The sequence below is a fragment of the Lynx canadensis genome, chromosome B1 (genome assembly GCF_007474595.2).
Source record: "Lynx canadensis isolate LIC74 chromosome B1, mLynCan4.pri.v2, whole genome shotgun sequence".
Lineage (NCBI taxonomy): Eukaryota > Metazoa > Chordata > Mammalia > Carnivora > Felidae > Lynx > Lynx canadensis.
In genome coordinates this window covers 58,323,242-58,342,113 of record NC_044306.2, presented here as the reverse complement: position 1 = coordinate 58,342,113, position 18,872 = coordinate 58,323,242, and positions in this window count along the sequence as shown.

Genomic DNA, 18,872 nt, shown 5'->3' with positions numbered 1-18,872 from the left:
GAATATAGAAATGAAATTCTCAAGATTGCAGCTGAGGATGGTAATTGTGACAAATAGATGGTGGTTTTAACTCTTGGTTTAACCATTTCTTATTTGTGTGATCTTAGGATCTTCTAAGTCCAGTTTTACTGATTTTAAAATTTCAGAATGAGAATACTAGTACAAATTTTTAGTGATTTGGTAAGGATTAATAAGGATATGAAACATCAGGGTCATTGACATGCTATGCAGTCAAACACAAAATAGATGCTCAACAAATGGTATCTTTGTTGGTCAAGATCTTAATCAAAATGATGGGGCACCTAGGTGGCTCAGTTGGTTAAATGTCCGACTTCGGCTCAGGTCATGATTTTGCAGTTCTCGAGTTGGAGTCCCACACAGGGCTCTGTGCTGATAACTCAGAGCCTGGAGCCTGCTTCAGATTCTGTGTGTCTCTCTCTCCTTCTACTCTTCCCCCGCTCACTCTCTGTCCCTCTCTCAAAAATAAACATTAAAAAAGCAAGATCTTAATCAAAATGAAAATGTGGTTTCAATTACCTTATTAATATAAGGGAATTTTCATTTAGTTGTTGCTAAGAAAAATCCCAAAGAACTGGGCACCTTATCGTTGGTCATTAAATTAACCAATTTATAATACTTACAAGAAGCACAACAAAAGATTTAAGAATACGCAGCTCAAATTCATTATAATTACTGGATATAACATAATCTCTTAGATGATTTGCAAGTATTTTTCTTCATGTATTTTTTGTAATACTGACTGAAGTCCTAGTTTAGTTCACTTTAGTTAAAACATTTTTGAAGCAAATACTTATACTGGTATTATAAATGTGATAAAGCTCATTATAAGATGTACAAAAAAGGCAGATAGGTTCAAAGTTCAAAAAAATATATCCTAAATTTCACGACTCAAAATAATTGAATTTTAACCTTGAGTCATCATTGTTTTAGACATCTTACTAAATATATATGCAGACAGAAAAATGTATACTTTTCTCTCTCCATGTCTCAAGAATGTGTATTTGTGTGTATATATATACATATACATGTACATATATATGTATCTATATATGTATTTCACATAAGAGCCATAGAATAATTTAATAACACTAAAAATATGCTCTTTTAAAGTAAAATGTATACAATTGTACTTAATTGAAACAAGAAATTGAAGTGGAATTGCTGGAATCAACAAATTTCAGATAAAGGATAAGGTTTCTTTATCAGAAGAGTTATTAGCCCCTAACACTATTCTTTTTTTTCTTCAAAGATTTTATTTCAGTTCAAGTTAGTTAACATATAATGCAATATTAGTTTCAGGAGTAGAATTTAGTGATTCATCACTTACATATAAAGCCAGTGCTCATGCCAGCAAGTTCCCCCCTTAATGACCATTACCCATCTAGCCCATCTCCCCACCCACCTCCTTCCATCAATCCTCTGTTCTCTATAGTTGAGTCTCTTATGGTTTGCCTCCCTTTCTGTTTTTTATCTTATTTTTCCTTCCCTTCCTCTATGTTCATCTGTTTTGTTTCTTAAATTCCACATGAGTGAAATCCTATGGCATTTGTCTTTCTCAGACTGACTTATTTTGCTTAGCATAATACACTCTAGGAACACTATTCTAATGTTAACTAAAACAGATTAGGAAATCCATTAAGACATTTGAATCATTTTTTTCTTAATCATATAACATGGTTTTAAACTGATGGAAAAGACTGACTCTGTTTTGGAAGTTAGAGTGATTAATGCAGTGATTCTTTGTCGCATCTCTTTCTCTTGAATCTCCTGATTTAGATTTATGCTATTTTTACTTTCTTAGAAATATTAGAAGGTTTTTATTATATTTCAGAACCATCATCTCCCAGCCATTCTGTTTCAACTCTACATTTTATAGTCAATGTTAATTCTTAATCCTTTCAAGCCAACTTCTTCCTTCTGAGATTTTGTATTTGGTTTTTCCTTTGCTCATCAATGTTTCAATAGTACATTCAAGAAAGCCCAGGGATCTTGTGTGCTTCGGAAAGTCTGCTATTTGCTCCTCTATTTGAGTAACAAGTGGGTCACAATTATGATATTGCGTCATGATTTTGCCCCCTGGATTTTTCTGGGGACATTTTCCATTACTTCTAGCTTTTGAATGTTACTATTGAGTAACATTGAGTAACTGTTGAGTGTGAAGCCAACTTGATTTCTTTTTCTTCTTAAATGTCAACTTATATTTCCTGCTAGAATGCTTCAAGAATTCTAACTTTATCTTTGAAATTTAGTAACTTAAAGAGAATATGAGACTTGTTTATTCTTCAAACTTTTTTCATGTTGGAAGGCATATTTTACATTTTTTATTTCAGTTTTGTTCTACATTTAGAGAAATGCTTCTGTATTATTTCTCTGTGTGCCTTTTCTGTTGTTTTTTTTTAAATGAAATATGTCATTTATCTGTCCTTTACATTTAATTTCTTTCAATTTGCTACAAGTCTGTTGCCATATTTTGCCCTCTTTGCTTTTCTAGGCACTTAAAGACGTTCTCCATGCTACTGTTTTCAATTTTTAAGTTTTTTTTTATTTCTATTTCCAATTTACTGATTAGATCTATAATGATGAAAATATTTTTGTTCTCACTTTTCGTCTTTAGCTCTTCAGCTACCCTTTCTGTTTTATCATTTTGTCTTTGAGCTCTCATTTTATTGAATTCATTTTCTTTAAAGTTCTTAAAAAAATTTTTTTAATGTTTATTTTTGAGAGGATGAGAGAGAGACAGAGCACAGGTGGGGGAGGGTCAGAGAGAGAAGGAGACAGAGAATCCAAAGCAGGCTCCAGGCTCTGAGCTGTCAGCACAGAGCCTGACGCGGGGCTGGAACTCACGAACCACAAGATTATGACCTGAGCCTAAATTGGTTGCTTAACCAACTGAGCCATCCAGGCACAATTTTAAAGTCTCCTACTGTATAAAGTACTTGAGAGAAATTAATTTTGTATATTTATTTTTATTTATTTTTTATTTTTAATATTGAAGTATATTTGTCACCAATGTTATATTAGTTTCAGGTGTACAGCATAGTGATTTGGCAGTTCTATCCCTCATGCTCATCATGATAAGTGCCGTCACCATCTGTCACCCTACAATGTTATTACAATCTTATTGACTATATTCCCATGCTATACTTTTCAGTACAGCATGGGAATATATTTATTTCCCATGACTTATTTATTTTGTAACAGAATTTTGTACCTCTTAATCCCCTTCACCTGTTTTACTCATCTCCCTGCCTTCTCCCCCTCTGGCAATTACCAATTTCCTCTCTGTTTTTGTGAGTCTATCTCTATTTTTTGTTTTTGTTTTGTTTTTTGTTTTTTTGGTGTGTGTGTGTGTGTGTGTGTGTGTTTTGTTTTTTAGATTCACATATAAGTGAAATCATATGGTTTTTGTCTTTGTGTGCCTAACTCAATTTTGTTGTTTTCTTTATGACTAGATACTTCATGTGTCATTCACATGCTAAGATTTTTTTAAACTCTAGTCTGCATTATTTCTGTAACACGTGTTTTTATCTAGTTCATGGTTGACAGGGAACTATGTTTGGAAGTTTTTTTTAATTACATAGTGTGGGTAAATTAGCTTTGCCATATTTCCTTTCTTTTGGAGAGTTGATTGATTTGCTAATGTAGGTGCTGTATTTTGAAGACTGGTTATTAATTCTGTCCATCGTTTGGAAGCCTGAGAGTTCAAGGGTAGGGCAAGGAGGTATTTAACCCTCATTCGGGATAACTCGGGCTTGGCTTTCTCTCTAAAGTCCTACAAATGTCTCCTACCAGCGCCTACTTCCATTAATTTTGGTTATCTTCTCCAAGTGAAGATGATAAGCCCTAGTGTCTATTCTGGACTCTTTGAAATCCCTCAGGATTGTGTAGGGGCTTTTAATATGGAAAATCTTCCCCTGTTTTTTTTATATAGCTGCCTACTCACCTCTTCAGTTTGCTTTTCTTCAAATTGGAGGATATTAGTAGCATTTATAGGATTTTTTCAACCCATTTTCTTTCCTTAGTAATGTTTTTGGAGAATGGGGATCTGTTTGGAGTCTTGTACCACATACTGTTTATAGTCTTTATTTATCATATATATTATAAATATTCATAGGTTTTCTGTAGATATATTAATACTTTTGATTATGTGACTCTGTCTGAAATGTCCCAGGTGTAAGGCAGTATACAGTTTATGCCTATATTTTTAAAATTCAGAAAAGTTCCAAATTTCTACTTTATTTTCCTTTCTATGTTTCCATTGTCCAGCTTATATAGAGAAAAGCTACTCCCTTCCCTTTGTTTACTTTCTGCTAGTGAATCTGAGACTGTTTTCTTTTGCTTACTCCTTTTTAAAATTGCCAGAACCCAAAAGGCTGGGCTACGACTTCATACTATACTTTATAAGGCAGATAACTATTCAAAGTAGGAATTACATAAAAGCAAATATACTCATTCAGTGAAAGTTCATTTTTAACTATCTTGCAATATTTATCAGGAACGTAAGTCTATCATATTTTAATTAAAAAAAATAATAGTGCTCTAGGGGCTCCCGCAAGGCTCAGGTGTTTGAGCATCTGACTCTTGATTTTGGCTCAGGTCATGATCTCATGGTCGTGAGATCAAGCCCCTAATGGGGCTCTGTGCTGAGTATGTGGCCTGCTTAAGATTATCTCTGTCTCTCCCTCTGCCCCTCTCCCCTGCTTGTGTGCTCTCTCTCTCTGAAGTAAAAAATAAGTATATAAATATACATATATATGTATATTTATATAATAGTGCTCTAGATACCAACTATCTTTCTCTTCTCTGGGTTTATTGTAATCAAACCAGTTTAAAATAGAAATTTCCATTCTTTTTGAATAAGTTTATGTGTTAGTTTTCCTACATTTTATATAAACATTGTTTTTGGAATAATGATATTTTGCTCCTTAGTGAAATGACCCAGTCCTGCAATTGTTAGTGCAAATACATTTAGTTGTTGGGGAAGTGCACGTTTCTCTATACATTATTTCAGCCAGTAGCTGTGTTTTGTCCTTATTTAAAGAGCCCATAGACATACACACACATAGACACACAGCCAAAACAGTTTTGCTTTTTTTTTTTTTTTTTTTAGATTACCCGAGTAATAGAGCAAAACATTTGACAGTGGATACTGTAAACTTCACCTCTAATACAAGGAATGCAATTTGTGATTCTTAACAAACTCTAAGTGGGCTTTTAAAAACAGATTCTCTCAATAGTTAAATCAGGACCATAAAAGTGCTAAAATGAAGTATTTTATATTCCTTCTTTAAGTTATATAATTATTTTATATGAAATATTTTAAAGAAAATATTCATTGTCTCTATGTTTCTGTACCAAAAAAAAAAAAAAAAGGTAAATGAAGAGTATGTTTCACTAAAAGGCACATGATGTAAATTCAAGAAACATTGTCCATTTTTGCATGAAATAGAAACATTTTCAATGAAATTAAACATATCCAGTAAATGTTTTTGGAAAATAGTTTGATCCAGATTATATTTTCTTTTTAAGTATAGACTATTTCTTCATGTTGGATGTAGTACATTTCATGTACCAGCAGGAACAACTGCATTACTTTTGAAAACATGTTATATAACATAAGATTTGCTTATAAAACTAGAAATTATTTTTCTGTGCAGAAAAGGACTTTGAGCATTTTAAAATTTACTACCTTTAGTAAGTGTGGCAACTACTGAAATTTATTAAAATATTTATCATAAACATGTGCTTTTAACAATGCATATTCTTTTTTAAAATTAAATACAGCCCTTGTAATGATATTCCAGGAAATACAAACTGCTAAATATTTTCTTATTTGTTCGCTTAATTACCTAAATAAGAACAAATTTCCTAGTTTTCTATTTTACAGATGGGAAGGAAATCCTTTCCTTAGATGTTGAAAACCATTGATTAAATCAACAAGAGACCTGATGTGCTGTACTCTTAGATCCCAGAATTTTTTCTAGAGCTCTTAATTCCTATTAGGAAATATTTTGCATCAATATCTGAACATAATTACATATATTTGAGAAAAATATAAAACTGATCAGTGTCATGTTATGCATATTTATTGGTCTGGTTTATATTCACTTAGGAGGTAATTTATTTTCTTGTTTTTATATTTAAGTACTACTAATTGAATCCAAACTTCCATTCCTAAATTGGGACTGTTCTGGAAAGGAGTCACTTATGTACAATTTTCTACTTTTTCAGAGGTCATCTGTTTTTCCTGTTTTTCCTTTCTGCCTACTTCTGTTTGCATCTGCTAATTGCTGGAGAAACATTATACACAGCCATGCTCTCTGTGTTTAATTCACATTCATGGTAACTAATCTCAAGTGGGCCCTTAATGCTCTCAGCAATCATACTGTTTTTCTCTAGTACTTTATTTATTTATTTATTTATTTATTTATTTATTTATTTATTATTTTTATTTTTGACAGACAGACAGACACACACACACACACACAGTGCAAGCAGGGGAGGGGCAGAGAAAGAGGGAGATGCAGAATCTGAAGCAGACTCCAGGCTCTGAGCTGTCAGCACAGAGCCTGAAGTGGGGCTGCAACTCTTAAGCTGTGAGATCATGACCTAAGCAGAAGTCAGACACTTAATGGACTGAGCCACTCAGGTGCCCTCTGTTTTTCTCTAGTACTTTAATTCTTCTCTCTCTCCTAGATGACTATTTCATACATTCTCTTTTTCCAGCTCTTAACACCTTTCTCCCCATTCTCTTTACCATCTTCAGCTTTCACTTTTCTAGTCAGGAGAGAACTTCTACCACATTCCGTGACCCCAGCTACCCACTTACCTGCATCTGGACACTTATGCTTTACCTTCTCTTCCGCAACTGTGCATGAATTGTCCATGTTCCTTCTACCCCTCTGCTTCTATATAAGATCCTGTCATCTCTAGCTTCCTCAAAGACAGTGTTTTATCAGTGTTCCCCCATTAGATAATGCCTATACATATACAGGGAGAATCATTCTTCTCACATCAGGCCTTTCAAACTCCCTAAACAAAACCTTTACTCTCTTCAGTTATAGCCCCACATTTATCCTTTCCTTTACAACTCAACCTCTTAAAAGAGTTTTCTATACTAGCTGTCTCCTATTTCTTTCCCATTTCCTCTTTTTTTTTATTTAATTTTTTTAACGTTTATTTATTTTTGAGACAGAGAGAGACAGAGCATAAACAGGGGAGGGGCAGAGAGAGAGGGAGACACAGAATCTGAAACGGGCTCCAGGCTCTGAGCTGTCAGCACAGAGCCCGACGCGGGGCTTGAACTCATGGACCGTGAGATCATGACCTGAGCCGAAGTCTGACGCTTAACCGACTGAGCCATCCACGCACCCCATCTTTCCCATTTCCTCTTGACTCCACTCCACATAGTCTTGGATAACTACTGACCTTCACGGTGCCAAATCCAATAGTACATGAGTTACTTGTCAGCAGCATTTGAAACCGTTGACCTTCCTCTATCTTGCCTTCTTCACTTTGGCCCTGGGACACCACAAGAAAATCCTCACTAGGCCCAGAAGCGGCCCCAGTGCTCTCTCCCAACCATTGTCATTTCCCTTCTCAAATGAGCCGGTATCCCAACTTTTATGGTAATCACTTGGTAGCTTCTCTTATGGCTCTTCCATCCCACCATGTACTCTTAAAAATTATACTTGAATTTTACCTGTTTTTTGAGCTTCATTAGTGAGGTCATACACAAGGTATTAATTTGTGTCAGGCTCCTTTTATTCAACATTGTGTTGATGAGCTACGCTCATATTGTTGGAGTGCTGCAGGACTCATTTGCATTGCTTTCTACTGATCCATTGTAGGAATCTCACAGTGTATTCGTTCTACAGCTCACAGACATGTGGGCTCGTATGGGACTCAGTTTCTGCATAATCCAGACTTGTGTGTCCTGGCCTGGCCTTCTAGCCACATTGCCTTAGCAACACTGACCGGTTGGTTGGTGCCATTCCAGAGGAGAAGCCCTCCGTGCTGGCTGGCTGGTGAGGGGGCTGCTGCAATGATGCCCCGCCGGACTCTGCCTTCTCAGGCTGCTACTGGACAAACTCCTGACTCAGCTACTGGGGCAAAGAGTTTACGGCTCATCCTAGTGGATTTTGACTGAGGGAAGATGGACAAGAGGAAGAAACTGAAGATAAATTCTTTATTCTTCCAGCCACCAATACACACGTATGTGTGAGATGTGGTTCTCATGTGACCTCTCACAAGACACACCGGGAAATTAAGGCATCAGCTATACTTGCTGCTAAGTAGAGGCCAGCTCTGTGACATCTCCCCTATGCCCTCGTCCTCCTTCATCGTTCCCCCTTTTCACTCACCTGTGAGTCTCTGGAGTACATTCCTCAATGAAGTGATAGCACGTATGCTTTTGCCTCAGGCTATATTTTCTGGAGAACATAGAAGCTTCCTCCCAGGACCAGCTACATAATTAATTTATGGACCCCAGAGCAAAATGAAAATATGGGGACCCTTATTCAAAATTATTAAGAAGTTCAAGACAATGACAAAAGAGCATTGAACCAAGTGCAGGAACTTCTAAGCTCTGGGTCCTGTGTGACTGCACACGTCATGTGTCCATGAAGCTGGTCTTGATTCTTCCCATTTCAGGCCCTCTGCCCACCCTGTCAGGCTCACGCTTTATCCCCCAATTCTTCATATTCCCTCCTCAGGTTCTTCACTATTACCTGCTTCTCGTGTGTGCTTCTAGAAACCCATCTGTCTCATCTATCCATCTATCATCTATCTATCTATCTATCATCCATCTATCCATCCTATCTATGCATAGATTCCTTTTTTAAAAATGTTTATTTATTTTTGAGAGAGAGAGAGAGAGAGAGAGAGAGAGAGAGAGAGAGAGAAAGAGCATGAGCGAGCAGGGGAGAGCAGAGAGAATCAAGCAGGTTCTGCCCTGCCAGTATAAATCCTGACGGGCTGGAACCCATGAACTGTGACATCATGACCTGAGCTGAAGTCTGATGCTGAACTGACTGAGCCACCCAGGTGCCCCACATAGATATCCCTTTTAAAGGTACTCTAACAACCTGGTGAAAAGTATATACTGGGTTATTGGTGAGAAGGAATTTTTAATGATTAAGCAACATTATATCAGTTACACATACTACTGTCAGATAAATGACAACTTAATTATTTAATAAAGTCACATATAAATCACCTATCTACTGCTTTATTCTTTTAAAATAATTTATTTGGATTTTTAGTAAGTCTTGATTAAACACATTTTCCCATACACACTGCATACACATTTCTTTTGTAAGTTTAAATTTAGTTCTTGGCACAGATAGGTATCTCATAAATGGTATTATTCCTGTTTAAGCCCGCAGTTTTGTGTCAGTTTTTCCCTTTCTCATCACTGTTCCCTCTTAGGAATGCCAAATTAAACAAATAAAAATACAGGATGTCTAGTTAACTTTGAATTTCAGCTACTAAATAAGTTTTAGTCTAAGAATGTCCTATGAAATATTTGGGATATACTTATACTGAAAAACAACTCATTTTTATTTGAAATTAAAATTTAACTGAGTATTCTGTATTTTGTCTGTCTATTCCACTTTAGATTGTAAGATGTCTGAAATTAGGAGTTATGCATGCTACACATGTATCCTTACTGTGCAAAGAGCAGTGTTAGGGAGTGTCCGGGTGGCTCAGTCGGTTAAGTGTCCAACTCAACTCAGATCGTGATTTCACCATTTGTGGGTTTGAGCCCTGTGTTGGTCTCTGTGCTGACAGCTCAGAGCCTGGAGCCTGCTTCAGATTCTGTGTCTCCCTCTCTCTGTCCCTGCTCCGTTTATACTCTCTCTCTCTCTCAAAAATAAAGAAATAAACATTAAAAAAAAAAACCCTGTTAGGTTCTTAATAAATATTTGATGGGAAATTCTCCTAGGAAACACCCCCCTAAATAATCAGATATTTTAAATGTAATTTCCATTGGGACTTTCTGAGCCTAGAAAGGACTTTCTGAGCTCTTTATTAATGAGCACTGCTTGGAAGTTTGTAAGGGACGCTGTACCATAAGGTGCATATACTCACCTTGGTAATTCTACTGGATGCCACCCCAGAAAGACGGTCACCTAGAAACCAGTTTCTGCCTGTCTTTGCTCCAGGAGATGAATTAATGATGCTTTAGAGATAGAGCTACTGTTTTGCATTGTTCTATGATTTTCTGCTTTCATCTGGGCAAATAATTTAAACTACATACATCTTTCTTTGTCTTTTCTCTTGGGTTGTGACCTTTCTTATGGCGCTTTGGTAAAGAAGAGTAACACCTCACAGAGATGATTGTCACTATAATCATTTAGCTTGTGAGGCAAGAGGCCAAAGAAACAGTACAATAACAACACCTCCTGGGGCTCAGGTAGGTGAATAAGGGGTGAACACGAACTAAAAATTAGGTTTCCTTCAGATCGTGTGTAATTAGCGAACACGCTGTTCTGTTATAAATGTGCTCATCAGTTAATTTGGGGAACTTATTTCAAAGAAAGAAAAGCATGAGTGAAAGTAGTAAGTTCAGAAATGAGGAGCTGACCCTTTGATTCTTTGAATACAAGTGACTTTCTATGCCCTAAAAGATTACAACCACCCTTTGAGACATCAGAATGGTGTTGCATTTTATCAAGTGATGCTGGGTCAGCCTGAGAGATCTGCATTTGTCTGAGTCTGTCCCTGTAATTGCTGTGAGATTTTGTGTCACAGCTGTCCTGTTTTTCCTTTACACTTCAGTTCAATGTTTGTGATTTCATGTCTGATCTGATTGTTACTGAGCAATTGCCTTGATTGGAGAATTTAATGCTTTGATTAGAATGTTTAAATGTTCTTTTCCTGTGGCCAGATTTCTGTTCCTTCCTATGTCTTATGCCTGGTTCCTTCACACAGGAAGGAATCTTTGAAGTCAGTGGAAGCTCAGCTTAAAGAGGGATACACTGCTCTGTGGGGTGGGTGATGGGGAAGCAAACATGCAGCCCCTGGTTTTCAATTTGTTTGTGACCTAACTGGAAAAAATAACATGATTAGCAGTAAAGAGTGTATTTGGTGAGTTTAAAAGAAATTTTATAATTATTTTATTTTAAATATTTAAATATTTATTTTAAATAAATATTTTTTAAAATTTTTTGTTTGTTTTGTTTAATTGTTTGTTTATTTATTTTGAGAGAAATAGAGCACAAGTGTGGGAGGGGCAGAGAGAGGGAGACACAGAATCTAAAGCAGGCTCCAGGCTCTGAGCTGTCAGCACAGAGCCCGATGCTGGGCTTGAGCCCACAAACCATGAGATCATGACTTGAGCCAAAGTCAGACACTTAACCGACTGAGCCACCCAGGCACCCCTAAAATAAATTTTAAAACTTGTTCTCGAGAAAATTTCATACAAATTTCTCAGTTACTAAAATGAATGACTACTGAGTATTCACATCAATAAAACAACTACTTGAATAAAATAAAGGCATGTACATATATTTCTTGCCCAGTTTATCTCTATAACCTCCATACACTCAAATCCAAAATTTTACATGGAATAAGTGTGGTCCTTATAGGGATAACATCTTCAGAATGGGAATATAGTACTTAAGAAAAGGTACTTAAACCTGCCACTCTTCAGAAAGGAAACTCATTGGAAAATGATCCAGAAAAACATCTTCAGAGATAAAAATCAGAAGGTTTGATAGAAGAAACACCAATTGGTGTATGTGGCATGTAAATAATACATTTATATCCACTTTTATTATTGAGGAAAGCTCATCAAACCTCACTTAATGAATTAGTGTCTCCCCTTTTCTTTTTTTTTTTTAATTTGTTTTTAATGTTTATTCATTTTTGAAAGAGAGAGAGAGAGGTAGGGAGAAAGAGAGAGAACCAGCCCATGCGCTGGGGAGGGACAGAGAGAGAGAGAGAGAGAGAGAGAGAGAGAGAGAGAGAGAGAGACAGGATCCAAAGCAGGCTCCAGGCCCTGAGCTGTCAGCACAGAGACCCACACAAACCTCGAACACACAAACCTGTGAGATCATGTCCTGAGCTGAAGTAGGATGCTTAACCGACTGAGCCCCCTAGGAGTCCCTCCCTTTTTCTTTCAATATTTCATTTTCATTACAACAAATCCCTAGCATTTTTGCTTTCTTATATCTTCAAATTAATACAATTAAAATGGAACTCATGAGTTTCTTTTCTTGGAGATACTAAAAATTCTCAGCATTTGGAGGACCTGTAACCTTTCTTAAATGGGACCATCTTTTAGCACGAAAAATAATTCTTAGATGGTGCTTTAACTCCTGGTTTCAGTACAAAGACAGATTGTCAGGGTAATAAATTAAAGGCACCTCACTGCAGTTATTTTGGCCAATGTTCTACCACAGGCCCATATTAATATTTTATTCCCTTTAATATTATTACATGATGCAGGCTTTATTTAAATGGATTTGACGGGTCTCTTGGTTGGCTTGACAACCAGAGGGAAAAATTAATGTTCTGCATTTAATCTCAGCTCAAGGCGCTAAATTATTTTGGAGGTCAAAACCATCATGCATATCATGCTAAATTATTGAATGTAATAACTATTAGCTAGCTGTCTACTTATGGATTTTAAAAATTGTTTACTTCATGCATGTTGGCCTAATTTTTAAGTAAATCTCCCTTAAAATTAAAAAAAAAATTTTTATGTGTATCCTAACCCTTGCAATTGTGGTAACTTACTAATAGAATATGCCAGGTAGCCATCTTATAAATGATGTTTAACTTGCTAAATGTTAATAAAGTTCAGAGAGCATTCTTCCTCTCACTGGCTGCATCTTTACACGAAGTTTAAGTATTCTGAGAGAAATAGTGACTCTGTTATATTGGAAGCTATTATCTTAAGATAAAAAACACAAGATGCACTGCGGGAAAAAAAAAAGATTGTTGAAGGGATTTAGTTGCTGAGGGAACTAGTGAACCATATTCTAATTATTTAAAGAATAATTGAAACGGTATTGAAAAAGGAATTGACATGTAAAGTGATAGCATTGGATTAAAAATATTTTAATGAGAGATCTGACAAATGAAATGTAAAATAGTGTATTTATTATTTAAATTGGATATAAGTTCCATATCCTCATCCTTTGGTATGATCTAATGTATAAGGTGATTGACATCAGCAGTATTATGCAATGTTTAGGGTATATGAGAGTACTGTCCTTATTTCCCAGACTTTTTTATAATCAGAGTTATAAAAACTGCATCTTAACAGCAGTATCTTATATCTTTAGATATTAGGAAGGTGGTAAAGGGAATTTTGAACAAAGCACCTATAGTCCTGTCACAGTTCTGCCTCTTCTGGATTTTATCTTAACTATAGCTAGCACTTTCTATGTATGAGGCTTTCTGAGGTTAAGCAGTTTTAACTGCTTTACTTAAAGCAACATCAGTCATGGCCAATGGGCCATGATGAAAAGAAGAACTTCAAATAAGAAGGTGATTTTTCTTCCTGGTAATGAATGGTGATGGTCCAAAAAAACGTCCAGTAGTTTCCAGTGCAGGATAACAGCTTATCTGAGTGAGTGTAGGAGCATTTGACCAGCCTGGCTATTGGTACAGGGATTGGACCTCACGGAAAGGGCTGAAATTGCACTCTTCATCCCATCTCTCTTTCTGTCTTTCCTGTCTTGCTTATAAATTACTTCATTCATCTAAATGAGAGCTTTTTGGAAGGCTGTTAGTTTGTAAATGGCAGGTCTATCTAGTGACCCAAGAGAGTTTCTTGGTGGTATCTAGCCATGTGGAGAGATTATCGAGCAAGGAGTAGTTAGGTGGTTTGAAACTGCTTCTCAGCAGCCCCTGAGGTCAACCAAATGGATAAACTGAGGAGCAGCTTGGCAGCTAGCCAGGCTATGGGGGTGAAGGAGGAAAAGAGTTTGAATTTTAACCTCCGCACCAGGGACCTGACTGCCTGACAGTGAACATCTAGGATCCATGCTGTCATCGTGGTCTGTCACTGGCAGAAGATAAAATTTCTTTCCCTTATCTTCATCCAGTGATTCAATTAATGCAAAACCAAAACAAAACAACTCCAATTAGTATTTGCTGGGCTGGGGCTTTGGAGCACAGGATTGAATGAGACTTAGTTCCAGCCTAAGAGGAGTTACTGCCTTCTTTAGGCTGTTGTGTTTGTACCTATCCCTCCCTCACCTCAGCCTCTGACAGAGGAGTCCTTGGAGACAGCACCAGGGATAACAACACTAGGGAAAGCTATGGGGGTCAGCAGAATGAGCCCCTATGGAGATGGGAATCGGGATTTCCTAACACAAGACAGGAAATACAGAGTCAATAGGAGGATGCACATCTCATCTTGGGACAGAGAGAGCAGCATTCAGAGTGTGGGAGGCTTTGATATGAATATTGAAGAGGATGTAAACCCTAGGTGAATTGGAAGCTGATGGATCATCATTTCGGCTGTTGTTGTGAGTTTTCAAGAGCTAAGTTCATCTATGATATTTTTGAGTTGGGTGTATTTTTTTTTAAGACCCCCTTATAAAAAAAAAAAAAAGTAAAACTGTCCTTCTTTGCTCTCCATTGCTCTCATTTAAAACTGGAGATACCTTGGGGCGCCTGGGTGGCGCAGTCGGTTAAGCGTCCGACTTCAGCCAGGTCACGATCTCACGGTCTGTGAGTTCAAGCCCCGCGTCAGGCTCTGGGCTGATGGCTCAGAGCCTGGAGCCTGTTTCCGATTCTGTGTCTCCCTCTCTCTCTGCCCCTCCCCCGTTCATGCTCTGTCTCTGTCTGTCCCAAAAATAAATAAAAACGTTGAAAAAAAAATTAAAAAAAAAAAAACTGGAGATACCTTACATTTAGAGGTGACTTCAGGTTTATAAGAATTTGGGTGGGACCCAAAGAAAAAGAAGCAGAGAACTTCCTTTAAATATTTCATTCTACTTACTCCTTACCAGCTGTACTTTCCAGTGATAGAATAAGAATACTAATTTTTTGTGGGAAATAATTAAGGAAAGAAAACATGTCCTATTCTGTGACTAATGGCAGCTTTTTTTTTTTTTTTTAATTTTTTTTTTTTCAACGTTTATTTATTTTTGGGACAGAGAGAGACAGAGCATGAACGGGGGAGGGGCAGAGAGAGAGGGAGACACAGAATCGGAAACAGGCTCCAGGCTCTGAGCCATCAGCCCAGAGCCCGACGCGGGGCTCGAACTCACGGACCGCGAGATCGTGACCTGGCTGAAGTCGGACGCTTAACCGACTGCGCCACCCAGGCGCCCCTAATGGCAGCTTTTAAAATCACTGTGTAACTTGAAAAAAAAAAGTTCTCCAAAAATACATTTCAAAAAGCAACCTGCTTCCCTCTGCTGTTGGGAAGCATATCACAACAGTTTTTGGGTCAAAGCCTTATAAAAATAAAAAAATCTCCATAAAATAAAAATTAAACAAATATTACCAATATTTTATTTTATATTTTATTTTATTTATTATTATTTTTAAAATTTAAATCCAAGTTATTTAAAATACAGTGTAGTAATGGTTTCAGGAATAGAACGTGGTGATTCATCTTCTACATATGGTACCTAGTGCTCAACCCAGTAAGTGCCCTCCTTAATGCCTATCACCCATTTATTTAGCCCATCCCCCTACCCAACTCCCCTCTAACAACCCTTAGCTTGTTCTCTGTGTTGAAGAGTCTCTTATGGTTTGCCTCCCTCTCTGTTTTTACCTTATTTTTCTTTCCTTTCCCCTGTATTCATCTGTTTTGTTTCTTAAATTACACATATGAGTGAAAGCATATGGTATTTGTCTTTCTCTGACTGACTTACTTTGCTTAGCATGATACACTCTAGTTTCATCCACGTTATTGCAAATGGCAAGATTTCCTTCTTTTTGATTGCCAAGTAGTATTTCATTGTATATATACACCACGTCTTCTTTATCCATTCATCCATCGATGGACATTTAGGCTCTTTCCATACTTTGGCTATTGTCGATAGTGCTGCTATAAATGCTGGGGTGGTGTACCCCTTTAAACAGCATACATGTATCCTTTGAATAGATACCTAGTAGTGCAAATGCTGGATCATAGGAGGTAGTTCTATTTTTAATTTTTTGCGGAACCTGCATACTATTTTCCAGAGTGGCTGCACCAGTTTGTATTCCTACCAGCAGTGCAAAAGGGTTCCCCGTTTTCCACCTCCTTGCCAACATCTAATGTTTCCTGAGTTGTTCATTTTTGCCATTCTGACAGGTATGAGGTGGTATCTCATTGTGGCTTTAATTTGTATTTCCCTGATGATGAGTGATATTGAGCATCTTTTCATGTGTCTGTTAGCCATCTGGATGTCTTCTTTAGAAAAGTATCTGTTCATGTCTTCTGCCCATTCCTGCACTGGATTATTTGCATTTTGGGTGTGGTGTTTGGTAAATTCTTTATAGATTTTGGATACTAACCCTTTATCTGTTATGTCATTTGCAGATATCTTCTCCCATTCTGTCAGTTGCAATTTAGTTTTGTTGATTATTTCCTTTGCTGTTTGGAGGCTTTATATCTGGTTGAGGTCCCAATAATTCACTTTTGCTTTTGTTTCCCTTGCCTCTGGAAATGTATTGAGTAAGAAGTTGCTGTGGCTGAAGTCATAGAGGGTACTGCCTATTTTCGCCTCTAGGATTTTGATGGTTTCCTATCTTACTTTTTGGTCTTTCATCCAGTTTGAGTTTATTTTTGTGTATCGTGTAAGAAAGTGGTCCAGTTTCATTTTTCTGCATTTTGCTGTCCAGTTCTCCCAGCACCATTTACTGAAGAGACTGTCTTTTTTTCCATTGGATATTCCTTCCTGCTTTGTTGAAGGATTAGTTGGCCATACATTTTTCAGTCCATTTCTGGGTTCTGTATTCTGTTCCACTGATTTATGTGTCTGTTTTTGTGCCAGAACCATACTGTTTTGATGATTATAGCTTTGTAATATAGCTTGAGGTCTGGAATTGTGATGCCTCCAAGCTTTTCTTTTCTTTTCAACATGGCATTGGCTATCTGGGGTCTTTTCTGGTTCCAACAAATTTTAGGATTGTTTGTTCTAGCTCTGTGAGGAATTCTGGTATTGATAGGGATTGCATTGAATGTGTAGATTGCTTTGGGTAGTATTGACATTTTAACAACATTTGTTCTTCCAATCCATGAGCATGGAATGCTTTCCATTTTTTTGTGTGTCTTCTTCAATTTCTTTCATAAGCTTTCTATAGTTTTCAGCATACAGAGCTTTTACCTCTTGGGTTAAGTTTATTCCTAGGTATCTTATGGTTTTGGGTATAATTATGAATGGGATCAATTCCTTGATTTCTCTTTTTGATGCTTCATTATTGGTGTATAGAAATGCAACTGATTTCTGTACATTGATTTTATATCCTGTGACTTTGCTGAATTCATGGATCAGTTCTAGCAGTTTTTGGTGGAGTCTTTTGGGTTTTCCACATACAGTATCATGTCCTCTGCAAAGAGTGAAAGCTTGTCTTCTTTCTTACTGATTTGAATCCCTTTTATATCTTTTTGTTGTTTGATTCCTGTGCTAGGACTTCCAATACTATGTTGAACAACAGTGGTGACAGTGGACATCCCTGCTGTGTTCCTGATCTTATGGGGAAAACTCTGTTTTTCCCCATTGAGGATGATATTAGCTGTGGGTCTTTTGTATATGGCCTTTACTATCTTGAGGTATATTCCTTCTAACCCTACTTTCTTGAGGGTTTTTATCAAGAAAGGATGCTATATTTTGTCAAATGCTTTCTGTGCATCTATTGAGAGGATTATATGGTTCTTATCCTTTCTTTTATTAATGTGATATATTATGTTGATTGATTTGTGGGTATTGAACCAGCCCTGCAGCCCAGGAATGAATCCCACTTGATCATGGTGAATAATTCTTTCAATATACTGTGGAATTCAATTTGCTAGTGTCTTGAGAATTTTTGCATCCATGTTCATGAAGTAAATTGATTTGTAATTTTACTTTTTAGTGGAGTTTTTGTCTGGTTTTGGAATCAAGGTAATGCTGGCCTCATAGAATGAGTTTGGAGGTTTTCCTTATGTTTGTATTTTTTGGAACAGCTTCAAAAGAATAGGTATTAACTCTTCTTTAAATGTTTGGTAGAATTCCCCTGGGAATCCAGTGGCCTGCTGTCTTGTTTGTTGGAACCTTACCAATATTTTAAATACCTACATTTGAGCATGTGAGTATTGTTCTAAAAGATGCTGTGCATATCTGTTGTTATCTTGAGGTATTTGGTGTTCAATACATAAGGAAGAGATGTTAATTATTCTATGTTAGTCATATAAATCTCATTATTAGTGATTGAGTGACAAAAATCTCTGGCAGAATGAGATCCCTGTAGTAAAGGATTCTGATTTTTTTTAGTAGTTTCACAGGGGTAATTGGTCTATTAAGTCATTTGGCTCCATAAAGAGGCTTTAGAATTCTAGTAGGCATCTATGAAGGGAAGGCAGAGCTGTACTTAAAATAAGGTAAGGGCAATTGCAATGAGGTTAGCTGGGTTTGATGACTGCTAAAGATTAGTGGGAGAAAGTATTCTGTTATTAAATATTTTCAGTCTACATATTTTACTTATTGTATATTAGATAGCTAGGTTTATTGGATGTACTGAACTTGGCAGGATACAATTAGGAAGCAGTTTGTTGTTGTTGTTTGTTGTTGTTGTTGTTGTTCTTACTGTCTTTGTGGATATCCATTGTCAACTGTCAACTCCGGGTGACATCTTGTATGAAACGTACAGTTTTTAATTCCTTAAAAAAATTTTAAACGTCCAGGCCAATCTAA